The sequence below is a fragment of the Ambystoma mexicanum genome, chromosome 11, assembly GCF_040938575.1.
Source record: "Ambystoma mexicanum isolate Mex_15411 chromosome 11, UKY_AmexF1_1, whole genome shotgun sequence".
In the NCBI taxonomy this organism is placed as follows: domain Eukaryota; kingdom Metazoa; phylum Chordata; class Amphibia; order Caudata; family Ambystomatidae; genus Ambystoma; species Ambystoma mexicanum.
In genome coordinates, this window is record NC_090934.1 from 771,232,226 (window position 1) to 771,254,213 (window position 21,988).

Sequence of the window (21,988 nt, forward strand, 5' to 3'; positions counted from 1 at the left end):
CTGAGAGTGAAAAGACAGAAGTTGAGTTTGTTGACAATCAGAGAGGAGAGGTTCCTTGGAGACCCCATTGCAGTTGTAAGATGTGGCGAGGGCGACCGACCCAGCAGGACACTTTCCTGGGCTATCAAACTAGAACACATTTGATGCCCATTATGGAAGTGGAGCACGCGGGTGGGATCCTTAGCAGAGACCTAGAGGGGATCAACAGCATCTTTCGTGAATTCTACCACCGGCTATACACATCCCAACTAGATGTAGGACATGACACCATAGCGCAATATCTAGACAAAATAGCCCTGGGCTGGCTGGACCCGACCCAGGGAGAGACCCTGAATGCGCCCCTCACAGACTAAGAGATCCGTAAAGCAGTCCTCTCTCTCTCCCCAATGGACAGGAACCCGGCCTGGATGGGATAACAGCCAAACTTTACAAGGCCTATGTAGACCTCCTACTGCCACACCTGCGGACATGTATGAGAGCCATAACCACAGGCGTCCTCCCCGCAACCAGAACTGCCCCCAGTAACAGTGCTCCTTAAACCAGATAAGGATCCCCAAAAATGCCCCTCGGATAGACCACTGTCCTAAACACGGACAACAAAATCCTAGCTAAAATACTCGCGGACCGACTCCTACCCTACATGCACACACTGGTGCTCCCAGACCAGGCAGATTTTATCCTCTGACGGTCAACTCAAAATAACTTGAGACGGCTGTTCATGACAATGCATAATGTCGACCCAGAAATCCCCATCGCCGTGGCCTCACTGGATGCAGAGAAGGCCTTTGACTCTGTGGACTGGCCCTTCCTATTTGAAGTCCCCCGTCGATCTGGGTTTGGTCTTACTTTTATAAGATGGGTCCGCCTGTTATACACTGTACCTAGAGCCGTGGTATTCAATAACGGAATGACTTAAGATTATATGTACCCCTCATGGGGGATGTGCCAGGGACGTCACTTATTGCCAATCCTGTTTGCCCTAACGGTTGAACCTCTGGCCTGCTACATATGAGAATATCATACAAACCGGGGCATAAAGATACAATCACATTGTTCTGTTGACTTCTTGTATGCGGACGATATACTACTATATGTAAAACATCCCAGGCAGAATCTGCCACCACTAATGCAGGAGCTAAGTAGGTTTGGGGCACTCTCAGGGTTGAGAATAAATTGCACTAAGTCAGAGGTGCTGCCCCTAACCCCATGTGTTCAACAGTCAGATGTGGGGAAGGGCTTCAGGAAGTCTCCCCAGGGTATACGGTTTCTGGGTATCCTTGTGACTCCATCAGTGGGAGACCTATACAGGGAAAATTATGTAAAGACACTCCAAGTACTAAAAGCAATCACCTATCCTAATGATTAATGGGACTGCTATGGGGCAACAGAGGGAGGGTGGCAGAATCTGAGATCCAACCAGTGGAAACCACATGTAAAGCCTGGTGGCAAATCTATCGGTGACGGGCAGTGAGATTTGCTACTCCCCGAACCTCCCTATATTTAAAATATGCGGGATCCCGATTACACACGGGAAAGTGTTCCAGACACACTTTGAGAGGCTGGGAATCCAAACCCTAGGGAACCGGAACCTGGTACAGAACGACCAGTTTATAACATGGGAAGCCCTGAAGAAGACTAGAGGTGAATGGACGGTTGTGACCATGCTGCTCTATTTCCAGATTAGGGAAGTGATTCAATCTAAGTGGTCAAATTTCCCACAAGCTTCCAACCCCTCCCCCACTACTTCAATACGTGATTACCCCACTGCCAACCAAGAAATTGGTGTCCACCATTTACAAAATGATCAAAATATCAAACTAACTGATGGGTCAGAACTATAGAAACAGATGGGAGCTGTCCCTAGGGACAGTGATAAATGAGGGACAATGGAAACGTGTATGCACACAGACACACAACCTATCTCTGAACAGCCGGCTCCTACTAATCCACTACAAATTCATGCACCAGGTCTATTATTCACCAGTTTGCCTGTGTGGGTTCTTCCCTGAGAGATCTCCCTTTTGCAAAAGATGCTACCCGGACTCGGATGATTTCTATCATGTGGCATTGTCCTGTCCACGAGTCAGACCCTTTTGGGACAAAATAGAGGAAGCCATGACTCCAATGTTAACATCCCCATGGGACTACTCCCATGGAACTGTGGCTATTGGCAATGATCGAGGGGGGCCCCCGCTCGGAGAGGTAATTACTGGGGATTGCAACAGTAACCACCAGATATAATCGGCAAAACCTGGGGAAGCGTACAGCACCATGTTTTCAGAGCTGGCTCAACTTTATGAATATGTGTGAGAAAAGGGAATCCCGATATGCAACAATGCTTCCGCAGGGTAATGGACCGCCTTTTCAGGTGCTACCACGCCGAGCAGAGGCAGGATACAGCGGCAATTGATGAATAGGTACAACCCCATATATGTGGGAATTGAACTTTGACATTATGACCCTCATAAATAAGGCCATTTAATCCCAATACAGTGCTCGCAAAATGTACTAGCCGACTAGCATGGGCTAGTAGTTTTATGCAGGGTGAGTACCATTTGCATGATACTTGCCCTTGCTGGTGAGTATGGGGATGTTAGAAACTTCTTTTTCATTTACTGCAAAAACACTTTGTTTGCAGTAAATGGCAAATACGGGTTTCACTGTGCATGCCTGATAGCACTGCAGCAAATATGAAGGGTGCTTATGGTGACATGCACCATTTTACAAAAAGCACAGGTAAATATTTTGTCACCAACCACCTTGGGGCAAGTGCATTTCTCTTTGGTTGAGTATGTAAAATGAGCAACTTGCCCTGCGGGTCTAGTGGGATTTCTAAGAATTTGCAAGGCCTGCAATATTGAAAGGCTCAAAATCCCCTGCCAGAGAATTCCGACTCCCGAAAATTCAGACTTTTATTTTTCAACCCCCCTTTTACACCACATATATATGTGAAGGGGTTATGGGATATGATAGTAGTATGGGGGGCTGCAGGGGGTCTCCCCCTACATATTTTTTGGGATGAAAAACATTTTCTTTTTTTAAAGTCTGCATTTTCGGCCGTCAGACTTTTGGGGGTCGCAGTGATCACATGGATCCCATGCATACTGGTTCTCCAGAGATCTCTCTAGATCTCCCAGTTTATGTACATAGCCAAAGGGGATCAGCCATTTTAATTGTTCGCCCATCCATTGTACAGTGCTATATTACTTAGTGACTAGGTTTAAATATTAATGCTGTACATACCAAAATATATACATGCAACCCACTGCTCACTTTTCTCACCTAATTACTTCATTTGTAATCTTATTTCAGAAATCCTATGCTGAAACAACTCACAGATCAGGTTAAGTCATGGCATTGATAGCATTTGTCATTTTAATTCCTGTTTAGTTTTATAAATGTAAGTGGACAAGTACCGGAAGAAAGTGCAGCTAATAGTTTCCCACATTTACTAAAATTGATGTTAGCACTTGAATTCCTACAGTTGGGGTATTACTGCCATAAAATAGAGAACTTAGTATCTTCAAATAAAAAAAATGCATTCGCAATTTTACCATAAACAGCCGCACATATCGCTGGATGTAACTTTTTCTTGCAAGCTGGGACGGATTGTCTTTTTTTCTACACACTCAGACATACACGCTTGGCAAAGACCGATTACAACTGTAGCTTTACTTTCCCCATTTTGATTGAAAGCCTAAAATTGCCAGCATGCAAAGTAATGCTAACTGAAATAAATTTGAGGAAACACAGTGAGATTGAAACAATCACAGCCCCAGCTTTGTTTCACATGACATGCAGATTTATAAATCACAGCCCCAGCTTTGTTTCACATGACATGCAGATGTATGCACGCCTTCGCCTTCTAATAAGCCATCATTTACAGCACTTGGTGACAATGGCCACAAAACACATTTCCCATTTACTTTTGTTATTGATGGCAAACCCCTTGTTGGGACACTGCTTGACCCCGTAAAGCCCAAATGCAGCCACTCCTTTCACCGTGCACACAGCTTTTTGCTGTTTGCTGAGGTAGAAGATGAGAGGGAGGGGGCTGGTAAAGAGGCCCAGGGACTTCAGGCACCAAAATAAACACACAGTGCTCATTTTGGCGTCTGATGCAATCAGCTACTGGGTAGCCTTAGGCGAGCTATCAGTAGCTTGTGATCTATTGGTTGGGGACCCTGGGCTTGGACCATCACCCGCAGCAGTGGAAGGGGGCAGGTGTTAGCATCCACAGGGTGTTGTATGCTTCCACATGCCACGTGCCTGAAAACTCTCCAGCCAGCCTACTTAAGCTTTTACAATCACATGCAGCGGTGAAGCATAGCTCTCAACCATTTGTGTCACAAAGGCGGGTGAAAGCACCTGATTTTATTTTTGGCGGGTGAGAGGCCCATTAAAACGAATAGGCGTACTGGAGGCTTGGCAGGTGAGTTAGCTGTTTACAAGGCGGGTGACACCCGCCAAAAGCGTGTGAGTTGGGAGCTATGGGTGAAGCCTGCATGCTGGAAGGCTGCAGGTATTAGCATCCACCGCACAGCCAAAGGGTGGTCAGCCTCATTACCCCTTCCCTCACAGCACGGACAAGACCACGAAGGGCATTGATACTGGGATATTTGGAGGAATGAAGGCTGCAGAGCTCACAGTGAGATTACTTCCGTGTATGACTGCGGCCAAGCTCTCACCTACAACTCTGACTGCCTTGTTTGCACCCTGCACTTATGTTTGATTTATTTCATATTCTGCTAAGCACAATTAAGTCGAAGGTGGAACTCTTCTAAGCAACCTATATGTGATTTTATATGGGACTTCTTGACGGCAGCTATTTGTTCTATATCACATCTAGTGCCCGTGCACAGCGATTGTTGTAGCTTTCCAGGCCTGCCAGTTTTAATACATATGATTGGAACTTCTGTTTACCTACCTAGGTAGAGGAGCGTGGGGTCGGGGGGACAGCGACTAAGGCGGCACCTCAAACTAATCGTATGTGCCTCACTCCCTGGCCTTTTGTGTACCTAAGTACAGTTTCCCTTTTTTCTTTTTTTCTAGATAGCTGGCTCTTGGTTGCTTGCTCGGTAGAATTTACTTGGGGTGGCCTCAAATCCTTTTATACAATCCATTATGACTGCTACTGGACGTTTCATCATATTCATTTTATTTAACATTTTTTCTGGCAGTTTCAGGACATGGTTTACATTTTTGCATTGGTTTTCTAATGTCACATGAGAACTGAAGAGCACATTTTGTGTACACAACATATGCAAAATATATAGACTTGGGTCTCTTATGCAAGTAGTAAAGTAAGGTGCAATGGCCATACGGAATGCAAATACATCTCCCGGGGAAGGGGCAAAGACATTTTACAAGATATTTAAACCAATAAACACGGTCATTGTTCTCATAACGGAAATCAAGGATCTTCTACAGGACATTGACTGTATTTGGAATGAGTGCCCCCGTTAATTAAGGATATGAGCACAAATAAGTCTGTCATTACGAATCGTGTGGGAGAGCAGGGGGGGGAGGGGGGAGACATTGGAATTGAGAGAGATCTGTCAGCATCCCAGATTGGTTCTGCTGGATCACCCCTTATTAGTAAACAGACACAGGACCCCTTGTTGGACTTTGAGGTGGAGAAAAATCCTTGGCAAGAAGGGGGGAAACTAAGTTATTTGTTTGCACATTAGGTGCCAAAAAACGATTCCTATGGGTTCTATGTACCTACATTGACGTGGGTTTTTTATCTAACTAATTTTTTGGGATTAAATTATTTTGAAAAAACACTTTGAATTGTATTTGTTATATTTTTTTTGGGGGGGCCCAAATCCCTCTTCCCTATATTATAAACCCGACCCCCTCCCCACCCCTTGCAACCCCTTACACCTCACCCCCATATATTTCAATTCATTTTTTCAAAATAATTTTGTCAAAACACTGTTTGGGTTGAATCAATGCGATACCAATCAGATGAATATAATAGAACATCATACCACCATGGAGGGAAGTGGCGTTAATAAAAGCACGGCACAAGATAATGTGTGTGGGAATTCAGATGCTCCACCGTGGGAGGATATGGAAACTATCCAGAAAGAGGTGGTTGTGAATGACCCTAGTATACCATTTTCTAATAGGAATCTCCCCTTGAGAAGCAACCCAGTAGATACACCTGGGAGAGATGAAGTTAAGAGAGTGCCCCCTGCGAAAGCAGTTGGAAGCCCACCCCCAATACGGCTAAAGGTAAATATAAAGGCAAAAACTGTGCACCCATATTGCCAAGGGGAAAGAATTTAACTGTAGCTGAAATACCCCAAAAATGAAGAGGATTTAAAGGAGTATGCAAACCATTAAAAAAAGTTGTATCTGTTTTGACGTCCAAGGTGAGCAAAGATCCTTGCCCCCAATGGGCACCCACCAAAACCCCATAACCTCAATTAGGTCTGTATGTGTGGAGAATTCCACTGGTATAGATCCCAAGACTCCGAAGCCTATAGTTTGTAATTCCGGTAGCAGCTCAAACAATCCCTTTAGTGCAATGGGAATGCCCAGAGAGCCAAGGAGATTGCAGGGGCAACTTCCATTTGACTGGTCTAAACCAATACTCACCACAATTGACAGACATGCATCTAACCGTTTCCCATGTACAACTCGTAACTGCCCGCAATCTGGAGGCAGGACCAATTTGGGAAAAGCCTCTTTTACAGAGCCGAACCATGATAAATTAGGAGCAGATGGGGAAGAGGCATCCGTTATTAAGTATAACGTCTCTAGATTGGTGCCAGGCATTTATGAAAATCATGATTCCCTAACGAACAAATGTATACACTGGATCTGATCTGTGCCTCAATTTTTAGGGAAGACATCCTCCAGTGTGTACAGTGAGAAATGCCAAATAGCGCTGATGACTGCATACATGTTTTTTTCATCAATAGGTTTTTGGCCGAGGGCCTCCTAGCGATCGATTTCCGAGATTACCCTCTCCATGGCTCTTGAACCACCTTAAGAGCCCCTTCGACAGTGATAAAAAATGATGAATATCCATCATAATGATCAGAGGCAGGGTGCTTGGCGTGAAAAGCACCCTATCAAGGGCATACCCAATAGAACCCCCACTATCCAGTTGGAAGCTAGGGGAGTGACATCATCATACAGGGGAAGAGGCCTCGAGGATGTGGATTGACTCACACTTGGCAATGGGAACAAAACTGCTAATTGCAAAGCAGTTTGCAAAATGGCATCTTGGAATATAGCTGGTATAGGTACACATATGTCTGAACCCAGTTGGTGTGAGTTCATACGAGATTCCAACCCTATTTTTTTGTCAAGAAACCTGGGCTCAGGCGAGGTTGGATAATCAGAGCTATCAGTCTTTTCTGATACCCACTATTAAAGGTGCTCGGGGTAGACCGATTGCTGGCCTAATCATTTGGGTGAAAGCTATATTAAATTGGGATGTTGAGGAACAAGCTACAAGTTCATTTGATCTTCAACCCCTTGTAGACCACAGACCAATTTACCTTTTATTTAATATCTATAATAGGCCAAGTAATAGCCCCACGCTCACCCCGGTTGGGAAAATCCAGAAACTGATTATGATATGGGAGGCTACAGATATTAATGAATATACATCTATTTTTATTTAAAACACTCTTTATTTGCATTTGCAAGTAGAACCAACAGCAATCCAACTCCCCCCCATTACTCATCTCTCAATCAATTTTCACAAGACCTCTTCACCCACCTCCCCATTCCACTGCCTCTCTCCTACCCTGTGTATGGCCGTCTTTATAGGTACTATACTTTGTGGGCTACCTCAAGTCCCCTCTAGACCCTCCTCTCTCCCCTCGATCCCCTCATTCTCTTGCCTCCCTCTTTTCCTCTCCTCATGGTGATTTTAGATCATATCATTGGGTTTAGCCAAGTCATTCAGTAAGTGGCCCCAGTCTGCCGTCACCCCATCATCCTCCGTATCATTCCCTGCCCCCCGCACAATTTCCATTTCCACCATGCCCCATCTCCGGGCATCCGCCTGCCATAACTTTATCGATGGCCCTTGTGGGTGTTTCAAGGTGATCGCCATACATCGCTTAGCTAACATTAATAAGAATTGTACCATTTTATTCCGTGATTAATGTTTCTTCCCTCCTGGTAGGATCCCCCATATACATATTTTCGGGTTGCGTTTCAGTTTTGTCCCCAATCACAATTACGCCTTCAATCACTGTGTCCTAATATGTCACTATAACTCCACAGTCCCATACCATGTGCCAGAGCCCCGCTGGGCCCCTACCGCACCTTGGGCATTCATCAGTCAGGGTCCCCTTCATTGCCCTCAGGCGAGTGAGGGTTATATATGTCCTATTCAGGATGTTATATTGGACCAACTGGAATCTCGCATTTTGTGACCCTTTCTGGACTTGCTCCCAGATCTTTATCCATTCCCTCTCCAATATCTGGCATCCCAAATCCATCTCCCACTTTCCCTTTACTTTTAGTTTCCCCCTCGGTTCCTCCTCCTGTAGGGCCTTATAAATTTGTGACACCCTCGCCCTCTCCCGTTTGTTCTAGCAGCACCTGTAATAGTGGGCTTGGTTCTGGTTCCATCGGTATCCCGTCCCACAGTTCCGCTACTCTTCACACTATTGCCCCAAATGCTAGGAATAGTCCCTTTTAATAGTTCAAACTTTGCACACCATTCCGAGAACATCAGTAGTTTCCCTCCCTCAAACAGGTCCCCTACCGTTCCACACCCTTTTTCGAGGAGCTTCAGCGTCCCTGCCCTCCCTATCACTTGTCTCAGCCTCCGATCCACCCCTCAGGGCAGATTTCTCTCATAGGCCCCCAGTTCCTTTCTTCGCAACATATTTATTCCATAATTCTCTGACTGCTTCAAACACAATTGTCGTCACTTTATTCCCTATCGGATTGCATAACAATTCAATCCCTTTCCGATTAGACGGTAGACGTCCAACCTGCCCTCTCAGGACTTCCCCATCTGGCTGTCCCCGTTCCAATGCCATTTGCAACTGTGCAGCTATAAAGAGTTTCTCATAGTCTGGTAGGCCTAGTCCACCTTCCACTCTCAGCCTTTACAGTGTCTCCAGAGAAACCCTCCTCCGCCCTGTATTCCATAGTAGCTCCCCCACCTTACCGTCCAGCATTTTAAAGAATATCTTCTTTGCTACATATGGTATATTGGTGCCACTCTTCCCATCAGGGAGAGCAGTAGGCCCTTCCAGAACTACACTAAGTTTTCTATAATAAATACACATCTTAATTGCGGGCGACTTCAATCTCCAGTTAGAACCCTTAAGTGATCTGGAAGCGATGTGGGATGATCAAGACGAGGCATGGGGAAACCCTACCCTTGTTGCGTTTCATCCGAAAATAACTTGAGGACAAGCTTTTGAGACCACATGGTTACTCCCTTATGTCCCTAACCGGCCTCTTTGTTCCCTTGAGTCATACACTATTCTTGTTCCACGTATATGGCTCTCTCGAATTGGTGTGCTTTTTCTGTTGCTGCAGCTAGGTGTTGGAAATCTCTCCCACTTTGCCTTCGGGCGACGGTGGATTATTTAGCTTTCCGCCTGTCACTAAAGACGTTTCTGTTTGTCTAAGAGGCGACAGAGGGTATGAGCTGTGTGAGCGTACTCTGCATAGCGCCAAGATGCCTTTGGGTGGACGTGCGCTTTATACATTTACAGAAAATAACTCTATGAACTCAGAATGAGAGCATGTAATGGCAAGTTTCATAATGATCAACCGGCTAATAAGACCTTTGTAGGAAGTAACTGCTCTTCTTGTATAGATTACATATTAACACTGGTCAGGGACTGGGAGGAAATCGAGAGCTTCGAGGAGGTAGATGGGTATGAGATCACAAGCTACTAAGTATAATTCTTTCACTTCAGTAGAATCAGGCTTACAACCCTCAGGAATATAGTAATGTAGTACCCATTGCTCTGGCAGCACATGCATGCCAGAATGTCAAGTGGGTAAAACTTGAGGAAAATAATGCTAAACCAGCAATTTAAAAGGCGGCCCTGAGGCACATAGAGAATATCTGCGTGTCGGGATCTATAGGCTCTGTGGTAAAGAATAAATTTGAAGCCTTGGGGTGCGGGGGAAGTCCCACCATATGTAACACGCCCCAAACCTGTGTTAAAGAAGAGAGCATTAGCCAAGTGTTACGGAGAATTCTCTGTATAGGCTAATTTCCCAAACCTAGTGAGTCCCCCAGCAGCTTTGCTGGATTTTTTTGGGGTTTATTTTTTCTCCTGCTAAGAGTGAGACTCTTTTTCTTCCACTCTTAGGCATGATTTGAGAATGTCCTTTAACTTTGTAATGTGTTTTATGGGCTATGGGGTCTTTTACTCCATAGGGCTTCATGTGTTTTTGGTAAGTGTGTTACACAGCACCCTCAGTGCAGTAACACAGGGGTGTCATAGTGACCCCCAAACATAGACTCCATACACTGGGACTGACTACTGTCTTTCAGGGCATGTAAAGTCAGCATTGACTTTACTAGTCTTAAATTGTGAACAGAACCAGTACAAACAATCATATTGTGGAAGTACTTGTAGGGGTAATTAGATTGTCCCTGGGTCTGTTTTTAGAGGGGGCACTGTGCAGTCCCCCCTCGTCAGGTTTCTGGCTGGTGGCAGTGGTTACCATGCGAAATATTCCACTGGAATATTTCCTATGGGATTTTCCCATTCATTTTAAACGCACCACTTTTTTTGGTACAATGTTAAAGATACCGCTGGGTTATTTATTTAATATTTATTCCCCGGTTGGGTCTTTTTGCCAAGACTCGGTTTTAAAATGGCGTTTGTGTTCGCCTCTGTAACTCCAACCCAAGTCGAGCCCTTTGTTCCACTTTTGACGGGCTTCTACACAGAAGCCTCCAAAAGTAGTGCCACTCTGTCTTGGTCTACATGATGTGTGGGAGGAGGGAATAGGCACCCTGGACTGAGAGTCGCACTCTTGTGTGATTGGCCCAGTGGTGAGCCGCCCGGCTCACCACTTAGCATGTTTGAGTGACCGCTAGGACTGGTGAATGGGGGTTTTCTGCATAAAAGCAGGGCTTTGGGGACTGGAGCTTCAGAAGTCGCCACAGGACCTAAAGAATCCGAAGAGGGAGAAGCTGAGCTGACCTGCAACGACGACACCACCTGGTGGAGCCCTGCTGAACCGACTCACCACTTCCCAACGACCGAGAAGATCTTCTTCCTGGAGAGTCTTCTTCCTTTGAACTGGTGGGGTTAACCAGTTCGCCCTCTTTTCACCTTCCTGGATCGTCTCGTGGTCGAATCGCCCGTGCCAAGCACCCCGGCGGCCGGGTAGCCACGCTTCACCACTACCGCGAATAAAAGGGTAGTACCTTTTAACTGAGAAACTGTGCGGCTTGTTTCTTCCCTGGCAGTGCAACGACCTCCAGCTTTCCTCCACGTCGAGACCTTCCCTTAACCTGGACGAAGCACCAACTTGCACCTGTGGCCAGGAACAACTGCCCCTGCTGGAGCTTTCTCACCATTTCAGGTACTGTGTCCTGCCTGGTCTCCCTTGCAACAGACTGTTCACGGTGTCCCGTAAATCCTTGACTCTCTATCCTGGGGTGACCTGGGACCTGTTAACTAACTTTTCTGAACTGATCCAACGCCTTTTGAACTATCTGCAAAGACTTTTAAAGTGTACTTCAACTCTGTGATCTTGGGCACATTCCGCCTTGCTATCTCCAAGAGTGGGCCTGGCCTATGAACTTTCTTTCTCTACAGTAGACTCTGCCTTTCTTGACTTGCTGTGGTTCTTTTAAAAGTGTTGGTATTGTGTGCTTTCCTAATTCTGCCTTTTCCCTCCCTTTTTAAATAATTATTGGAGTGCCATCTTGGTTAAGCACTCACCTCTGTATTGATAATAAGTGGTGTTCTTTTCCTAAGACTTGTCGAATAATTAATCAGGGAGGTGTATATATTTCTAGTGACTGTTTGAACTTGCTTGACATATTAGTGCCAGTGTATTTTTACAAGTGTGTTTTTAAATAAATAATTATATACTTTTATACCCAAGCCCTGGTCAGTGTTTGTTTGTGCTACCGTATTTTTGTACCTAATGTGTATACTCTATATACTGCCTAACTCTTCTTGAGAGAAGTCTGACTGCTCGGCCACAGCTACCAGGTAAATCTGGGTGGTGCAGACTGCTAGCAATTGGGTTTACTGCCAACACCTGTAGTCTTAAACTTTTTTCAGTGGTCCCTAAGGGAGCTGTACAGGTTTCTGCCTAACACCAACGGGGGCTGGTATAACCCTGATTGCAGAGCTGCTAAGCTGAGGCTGGTTTCCTGCTTGCAAGCTGGCCCCCCAGTGGATACAAATCTGCTCTATATTGAAAGAGCACATTACAGAATTCTAATCAAAGAAAAGAAAGCAGCATTTTTAAAATCTAAATGGGACGTGCTATTGGCAACTATTGAGAGGGGGGAACCAATTGCATTTTGGAAACTGGTAGCAGGAAAAGAAGTCAATGGCAACTCCATACTCCATTGTAGCATTAGTGCATTTGCTTGGATTCATCATTTTTCTGAGCTGTATGGACTCAGCTTAGAGTGCACAGCAAGCAGGACGTGAACTAGTTTATCCCAAGTTGACTGCCAGTAGGAGGGGGGGGTTATCTTTGAAATCAAACTTGAAGAAGTTCACGAGGCAATTAAGACACAAAAGAGTGGGAAAGCACCTAGGCACAGCAGTGTGCATATTGACCTCTTTAAAGATCAACCATCTGTAGCGGCTCCTCTACTTCTAAGCCTTTTTAATGCAGTTATCCACGAGAAGGAAGTCCTGATGTCCTGGCTTAAGACCAAAATTGGCCCCATATATAAAAAGGGAGGAAGGGACACTGCAGGCAATTATCGACCTATTTCGCTTTTAGATAGCTCCGGGAAAATATTTGCCAAAACGTTATTGACATCTCCAGGATTGGGCTAACTATTTAGAGGCCATTAACAACCTCCAAGCGGGTTTCCAGTCTGGGAAAAGCACCTTGGACCAGGGGTCTTGCTTATTTCTTCTGGTACAAAAATGCATAGCCTTTAATCAGGTTGTATGCCATCTTTGTGGACTTGAAAACAGCTTTTAACGGAGTTCCCCGTAACATGCTATGGCAAGCCTTGAAAAGGTAGGAATGGCCCTAGACATCTACTATCCAGTGTGTAGGATCTTTAACTTGATAACCAGGCAGTGGTACGTTATGGGCTGGCAGGCGAAGTCACAGCACCTTTTGAGGTGGGAAGGGATGTTAGACAAGGCTGTGTCCTCGCACTGCTACTCTTCTGTCTTTACATCAATGAAGTTATTGAGGAGTTTCTGCTACACTGTGTGAGGAACCTGAGGGCCTCCTCCCTTCTTTTCCCCCTTTTCCATACTTTCGAGCAGGCGTTCCTGAAGAAGATAGCTGATTTGGAATCCAATATTCTCTTCATTCACAATAACTGGACCAAATTACAACTAGCAGCCTTATGAGACCTGGCCATGAATACCAAGATTACCATCAAACCAGCAGACAAAGGCAGGGCCATTGTCATTCAAGAAACCACAGATTACATCAAGATGGTGGAAATTCTTCTATGTGATCAAACCAGCTACCACATCCTGCCCATGTATCCCACTGTTTCCTTGCAGGCTCTTATTTCTCCGATCATCGAAGAAGCCGAGGCAGAAGGCTATATAAGTACCAGGGAAGCATCCTTCCTCAGACCTCCGCACCCACGCACACCTGCCATGTATGCACTGCCTAAAATCCACAAGGGTGTGATTCCTACTCCTGGTCGGCCGATAGTTTCAGGGATTAATTCCATTTTAGCACCCCTGTCACAGTATGTAGACTATTTCATCAAAACAGAAATCCCAAAGATGCAATCTTTCATCAACGATTTCACTGCTATTTTGATTTTACTTGATTCTCTGACATTCAATTCAGAGTTAGATTGGCTGGTGACTTTTGATATCGAGTCACTTTACACTAAAATTCCCCAGCAAGAGACTTTGGCGATGCTTCGCCTCTTATTGGACTCCGGCATTGATCTTCACGGTGTACCATCGTCATTCATTGCTTCCCTGGCCGAGATTGCATTAACCAAAAACGTCTTTTTGTTCAACAACGATTTCTACCAGCAAGACTCTGGTACAGCCATGGGAGCTACCTTCGCACCGAGTCCGACACACATACCCACACACAAATCCTTTTCTTGCTCATGAACTGATTTAGCGTCGATACATTGATGATATTTTTGTCATCTTTAGAGGAACCAAGTATGAATTGATTGCTTTTCACTCATGGTTGAATAAGCAGAACGGCCATTTGCAATTCACGAAGGAAATAGACAAAAAAGATAAACATTTCCTTGATTTAGCCATTACTGCATTTGAGTGAGGACTAATTTCCAAGGTCTACAAGAAGAGCACTGATAGGAATTCCCTCCTGTGCTACTCGAGCTACCACCCGCAGGCACTTAAAGATAATTTGCCCTTTGGCCAGTTCTTGAGTTACCGTAGACTGTGTAGCGAAACAACTGACTACACCACTCATGCCAGAACTTTGAAAAGGCAGCTCACCCACCGAGATTATCCTTCCAGGATTGTAAATCACACATGTAAAAGAGCTAGGAACATACCCTGCATGTGCACACTTGAACAACATGAAAGGGAATGACGATCCAGGCTGTGTTTAGCTATTCCCCTCTCTTCAATAAGATTAAAAAAGAGATTAAGAAGCTGTGGCCGATCTTAAACACAGGCAAAGTGGCAATATCATCTTTGCGGTTCGCACTCAAAATGAGACACAATGTCAGAGATTTTCTGGTCAACACCATACAACCAGGTGAATCTACTGTCCATTCAGTGCAGCCCACCCTATGGAGTCTCAATCCCCCCCCACTGGCCATGTTCTATGTGCACAAAGACAGCACACAGCACCACATTGGACGGCATACCCCCTGGGTGCAGAAACAGTTCACCAACTGTAACACAAAGGGTGTAGTATACCTGATCACCTGCCTTTGTAATCTAAGATACATAGGCATGACACTGCGTGAAGTTAAAAAACGCATGATAGAACATCGTTCATACATAAGAACTGACAAAATGACTGACCCACTCGTCGCACATTTCCTGGCCGAGGGTCACACTGCTGACAACTTTAAATGGACCATCCTTGAGAAAGTCAAGCCGCCGATACATGGAGGCAATTTCCATGACATACTGTTCAGACAAGAACAGAAGTGGATTTTCTGCTTTAACACTTGCCAACAAGGCCTCAACGAAGCCAAACAGTGGCAGGAGTTGGCAGTCCTCGCCTCGCTAGAACAGCTACATAGGTCTGTTCACTGTTCAGCATCTCTAGCACTCCAATGGGCACTCTCCTACCCAATATGGTTCCATCTGTGTCCCACTAAGCACCGACATCCATACTGTGCAGTGCTTTACAGACATTTGTCCATCCATTCCCTTGGTCTCCTGGGACAATGCATTCTGTTTTGCCCTCTGGGTTGCCATGGTGTACCCACACCACCTGCATTTAGTCTCATAGTGCTGTTCTAACCCCTACAGCATTTGGCAGCCATCATTATTTTCGGCTCCGACTGGTTCTTGCCTAGTACACATGCATGTGCTTTGTGCTCACGATGCTTAGACATCTTTTCCACCAAACCAAGCATAACTGGTCTGGCATCTACAGCCTCTGACTGGGAGCCCCGCCTCTAATGACGCTCGTTGAAGCATCATTAGCTTATCCTGCGCACGCACGCGCTTCCTTGACAACTATCTCCAGCCCCGCCCCCAATGACGCAAGCGGATGCATTGCTAATAGCCACCGTGACCGTAGCAACACGTTCTTTTCTTCCCATGCAGTGGTCGCTTCAGTACACACCTCGGCTTTGTCTAAGATAAGATATTCTTGATATAGTGGACGCTTACATTTGCAATAACTGTTCGCAAATCCTACATGGCGTATGAGTGATCGAACTTGCCTGTGTATATGTTTTGCAGGACATTATCCCGCATCCTCCTGTCCACACCTACCTGATATATCTGTGCCGATTGACTCATATGACAGGTGGGCAGACTTGACTCTCGTGGCCTTTACATGGCCATTTTACCACAGGGTGAGTGGCCCCCTTGGTTCCACCAGCCCCCCCTTTCCTCACCAGCACGCTCTCCCCACCCCCTTTCTTTCACTTCCCACTGGCCCTAGTGCACACGCTATTCCACACACTAAGTGGCCTTTTCATATTCATATGCCCCTTGTTATTTTGGCATAAACTTTGCCGCATTTTCAAAAAAGACAATGTGCATGAAATAGCTGGTCCACAGTATACATTCTGTTGATCTAGCATCAGGTGGTTTCATGTCTACTTTGCTATGTCTGTGTCTCCCTACAGGGAACATAGCAGCCTCACATTGCTGCCTCATTCTGAGGCTAGCTGGAAGATGTACTGATCACACTAATAATTCAAACGTCCTGAAGAAGATGGTCTAACCAAAGTGTACCATCGGAACCGGTCGACCCACCTGGTTATGGCTTCCCCATAACCTATTAGATACTCCCAAAACTTACAGGGGGTACTTTTTCAGTCATTTTTACTCACTTAATGTGAGGCTGTTAAGGTTGTCCCACGCATATGGGCATGACTTTTTTTTAAAAGATGTTTTTTTTAAAAGAATGGTCTATACGTTTTCCATGCAACCACCGTCATGTGGATATTAGTGGACCATAGAGTGAATAGAAATACTGATGAAATTCCCACGTTACCACTAACCACTTGTTAGCTTCCAAGCCATTTTTCTATGAGATTTAATTTCAATACTCGCAGTTAGATTTCTAAAGGTGGTTGTTGCCAGGTTGTTGCTGTTTTTGTCAAGTTATAGAAAGCTATTATCTCCTCACACAAAATTGTCTAAAGTTTAGGTACAGTTTCTTCTACCTATCCCTCTTAGATAGGCGTTGCACCATTCGCCATCTAGGGTCAGGCACCCCGTCAGGGCTAGGGTGTTCTTCCTGAGGGCCAAATAGCTCATTGTTCTTTCCCCATGTGCTTTTCTTAAGTAGTCATTTGGTTTGACTTGTATCACTCATTTTTTCTACCAAAGAACCGTTTATGTTGTGTACCAATCTTCCTCTCGGGTGGCCAGCGAAAGGCCATCGCACTTGGATCCTGACCCTGGGGGTGGCTATGAGAGGGAGGATCACCTGGGTGGAGGAGACTTGGGCAGTGGGGAGAGGACGTCCTTAGGTGAGACATGGTATTTCCTTTTCATAATGAACCCTCTATCCCTCAAGCCTTTATAGGCTATTGTCAGCCCTTTCCCTGTTCTTCGCTTAAAACACCCCCTAAGAAATACCAGTTTGACACTGGGACGACGAAGAGACAGACTAGAGAAACACAACCTCATTTTACACACACACACACACACACACACACACACACACACACACACACACACCCCCCCCCCCCCCCCCCTGGCCTCAAGCCCAGGGATCACATCTCTCCACTGGCTCACTGTGACTGCAAGGGACAAGTTCAAGACGCTCTGCATCGTTCACAGCGCTTTCCGGGTCCGAGGACCACACTACATCCAACTTTCTCTTCCTAAGCATCTTCCTTCTCGAGCACTCTGCTCATCCACTTCCAACTCTCTGAGGATCAGATGCTTCTCCAGGCAGAGAGTGGGGGGTAGATCTCTATCCTCTGCTGGGGCCTTCCTCTGGAATAGCCTCCCTGATATGATAATGATATGATCATTTACTTCTATCAGTGGGAGGGGGAAAAGGGGAGAACAAAAACAACAATCTTACTAGGCCCAGTGACATTGAGAATGCACAAGTGCATGGGAAAGGGGAAAAGTGCATGGAAGGGGAGAGTGGTAATTGCGGAGCAGAGAGGAACATATAAATAATAATAAATAAAAATAAATAGATAATAGAGGCAATGAACAGTGGTAGTGTAGCTAGAAAGTGCAGTGTTTAAGGCAGCAGACAGAGTAAGTCTGATAAGTGCAGAAAAAAGAAAATGGGGTGTGGGGAACTGTATGGGTACAGATACAGTCCCCAGTGCAAGGGGTGGCCAGGAGGCAGTGCAGGAGGGTGGCAGGGTGAGCGGGTACCTGGGCCCAGGGGACAGAGAGTGGCCAGGTGCACAGTGCCAAGAGAGCAGTTCTGCAGGGGAGAGGGGGAGCGAAGGCAGAAGCAAAGAGGAAGGTCTTGAGGACCTTCCAGAACCAGAGATGGTTCTCCTCAAGTTTTAGAATGGCAAGGAGGCTGTTCCAGAGGGAGGCCCCAGCCGAAGACAGAGATCTACAGAGATCTACCCCCAGCTCGTTTCTTTGAAAAACAACTGAGCCTGAGGGAGTTAGAGGAACGAAGAACTTGAGAAGGGAGGTATTTGCAGAGGGATAGCTGAAGGTATTTTGGACCCAAGCCCCAGAATGCCTTGTGGACAATGCAGAGGGTTTTTAATTTAATCCTAGCGTCCACTGGGAGCCAGTGGAGAGATTTCAGAGCTGGAGAGATACGGTCCCAGGGCCTGAGGCCAAGAACAAGTCTCGCAGTCCTGTTCTGGATTAGTTGCAGAGGTTGGAGAGTAGAGGCAGGTAGATTTAGAAAGAGGCTGTTACAATAGTCCAGTCTAGAGAGAACCAGAGCTTGGGAGACAGTGAGCTTCTGGGGGAAGGAGAGGAAAGGCAGAGTACCTCTGAGGAGGTGCAGTTTGAAGTTTGACTTTTTAGAGACCTCAGAGATGTGGGTAGAGAAGGAAAGTGTGGAGTCAAAGATGACACTGAGGTTCTTAGCCTCGCAGGTGGGGGTAGGATGAGGGCCAAGGGAGGCTGGCCGGAGAGTGAGGGGAAAGGATGGTGAAAGTGTGCCGATAAGGAGGATCTCTGTCTTGCTGGCATTCAGACAAAGATCATTGGCAACACACCATTCTTGAATGGCAGTTAGGCAATCAGAGATGAGAGAGGGAGAGGAGGTAGCTGAGGGAAGCCTGAAAATGATTTGAGTATCGTCAGCGTAGCACTGGAAATTTGAGCAGAAAATGGCAATGCAGTGGGCGAGAGTTGCCAGGTATTGGTTGAAAAGCCAGGGGGAGAGGTTAGACCCCTGGGGAACATCACAGGTAGAGAGGAATATAGATGATAGGAAGGACCCAAGTTGGACCTGGGAGTGTCGATTAGAGAGGAAAGAGGTCAGCCAGGCCAGAGCCTGATAAGTGATACTCAGGTTATCACGGAGAAGGTTGAGCAGGATGGTATGGTTGACTGTGTCAAAGGCAGAAGAGAGATAGAGTAGGATGAGGACAGAGGGAATGTTAGAGTCAAGGTTGGAGAGCAGATCTTCACGGATGTTCAGGAGAGCAGTTTCCGTACTTCTGGCAGCTCTGAAGCCAGACTGATGGTCATGGAGACAGCCAACAGAATCGGAATGAGGTTAAGCTGAGAGATGGCCAGCTTTTCCAGGAGTTTGCCCAGAAAGGGAGTAATGGAAATAGGACGATAGTTTGCTGGACAATAGGGATCAGCCGTAGGTTTCTTGAGAAGAGGATGCACAAGGGAGTGCTTCAGAGCGGAGGGGAAGGATCCTGAGGCAAAGGAGTGGTTGCAAAAATCGGCAAGGGCCGGAGCGAGGGTGTCAATGTGGACCTTGATGGTTTTAGAGGGACAGGGATGAACCTGTTTTGATGAGGCCTTCATAGATCGGACTTGTCTAGCAACCTCATCAGGGGGGAAAAAAGAGGAAAGGACGAGAAAGAGTGTGGGGGAGTGGTTGAAAGAGAGTCAGAAAGCTCAGACTGAGCGGTAATAGGTGGGGTAGGGGAGGAGAGGGTGGACAGGATGTCCTGGGTTTTTAAGATAAAGTGAGATGCCAGGGCATTGCAGAGAGCCTGGGAGGCAAGAGGGGGTAGAGACTGCAGCAGGGTTGGCAAGCAGATTTTAAAGAGTTGGGCCGAGTTGTTAGATGCTGCAGAGACACATGCTTGAATGTGTACTCTCTTCTTGGTGCGGACAGAGTCGCTATTGCCTTTGGAGCAGGCGACAGGCCATTTTGTCAGAGGGTGAACAAGAAGCCCTCCATTTCCTCTCAGCTGCCCTACCCCTACTTTTAAGTGTGGCTAGATCGGAGTCATACCAGGAATTGCACTTGGTTTGGACTTCAGGCGGACCCTCATGACGGGGGCAAAAGCATCAAGAGTACCAGAAATAGAAGAGTAAAGAAGGGACAGGGCTGTGTCCGGATGTGAGACAGCAGGAGGAAGCAGGGGAGGAGAGTGAGAGATGAGAGGAGAGAAGGCAGTGGTCACTCCAAGAGAGGAGTGGTCAAAGGGATAGAGAGGAGGAGGCCAGAGGAGATCAGGACATCAAGTGTGTGTCCTGCAGAGTGCGTCGGGCCAGAGGGGAGGATAGAGAGGGAGAGGGAATCAATGAGGGATAGGGAGAATCGAGGTGGATGTTGAGGTCACCAAGGAGGAGGAGTTGAGTGGTTGAGGCCAGGAGGGAGGAAGAGAGGTCAGCCCACTCAGAGAGAAAAGTGGTGATTTGACCAGGGGCTGGTAGAGAGTAGCAACAGTAGGAGAGTGGAGAGTGGGTCTGCAGACAAAGCATTCAAAAAAGGAGTAGATCTGAGTGGGAATGACAGTGGCAGGAATCCACTCAGGAATGATCAGGGCTATGCCCCCACCAGGCCGAGTGGATCTGGGTGCGGAGAAGATCTTGTAGCCATCAGGGAGGAGAGTGTCAAAGCTTGTGACAGAGCTGGCCCTGAACCATGTCTCAGTGAGACCAAGGACATCAAGATATGTTGGATTCATCAGGAAAAACTGGTTCTCTAAGACAGTTGTCTTGTTCGTGGATGGCACTTCTCTCCAGCTCTTTAGCACTCATCCCAGAGCTATTCCTAGGTTTCACAAGAATATCATTGTTATACTGTATGGAAGGGTCGCTTAATTTCTCTAAGACTTCAGTAGTGTAGTATATTGGTCTGTGTATAGTGTTCTGTTTTCTGAGCCACTCGACCCTCTACATGAGAGGACCTCTCATGGTGCCTTACGTTATCAAACCGCTGTCTCACAGACTATTCGTTCATGATCCTTTCAAGGTGACATAACCTCCTAGATGAGGACCCAGTATTTAAGGGTAGAGTTTGCATTCCTGTCATGCTTGGTTGGAGCGGCTCCTCTCTTTCCAGGCTGAAGGAAACGCCCTTAGAAAGCATTTGGCCCATCTCATTACTATTGGTCTGAAGGGTCACTCTGGGGATTGAGAAAGATAGTATTATTTTTTCCTTACAGAACATTTTTATTAGTAATGAGGTCACCACCCAGATTAGATGGTAAAGGTTTTACAGGATCCTGGACCCCTAAAGGAATAGCCAGGTCCTCTGACCTCAATATGGTAGGTCTTTCTAGAGATGGAATGGTAGATCTTAATGAAGAAGCTTGATTTAAAAAAATGTCAGATATCACTCACTCCAGATTTTGTCACTTTTGAGGGCAGATCTACTCTACTAGTGTCATTCTTGTTTTTCAATGCTTCTGAATGACAAATAGAACCATCAACATATTCACACTGTGTGGACCTATTCGTACAAGGTCTCATGATCTCATCTGGCAACACATTGTTGCAGTATGGCTCCCTGTCTCAGGGCACCCCAGAGTCATAAATCAAGAGCACGTCCTCCTCACCCCCTGTTTGATCCATAAGATTACGAAGTCCCTTACCTCGCAGGAACGTACGTGATGTCTTATTGATAGCACTTTGAGCCAGTGCTAATTTTCGCTTGTTTTTTTCTCACGTTGTTAGGACATTTTTAGAGTAAATTTAGTAGGATCAGAGGGAGTGGGATTAATTACCTCAGATGTATCCTCTATTGCAGGGGGCACTCAATTTGTCAGTGCGTCCTTAACAGGAGCCCTGTCAGGTTCAATTGTTTTTAAGTT

General features: G+C 46.1%; 1 protein-coding gene across 5 annotated transcripts in view; it reads left to right on the top strand.

Annotated features, from left to right (window-relative positions):
- Positions 1-21,988, top strand: part of DENND5A (DENN domain containing 5A) — a 2,487,481-nt gene that overhangs the window by 1,261,866 nt on the left and 1,203,627 nt on the right. The gene's annotated exons all lie outside the window — the stretch shown is intronic.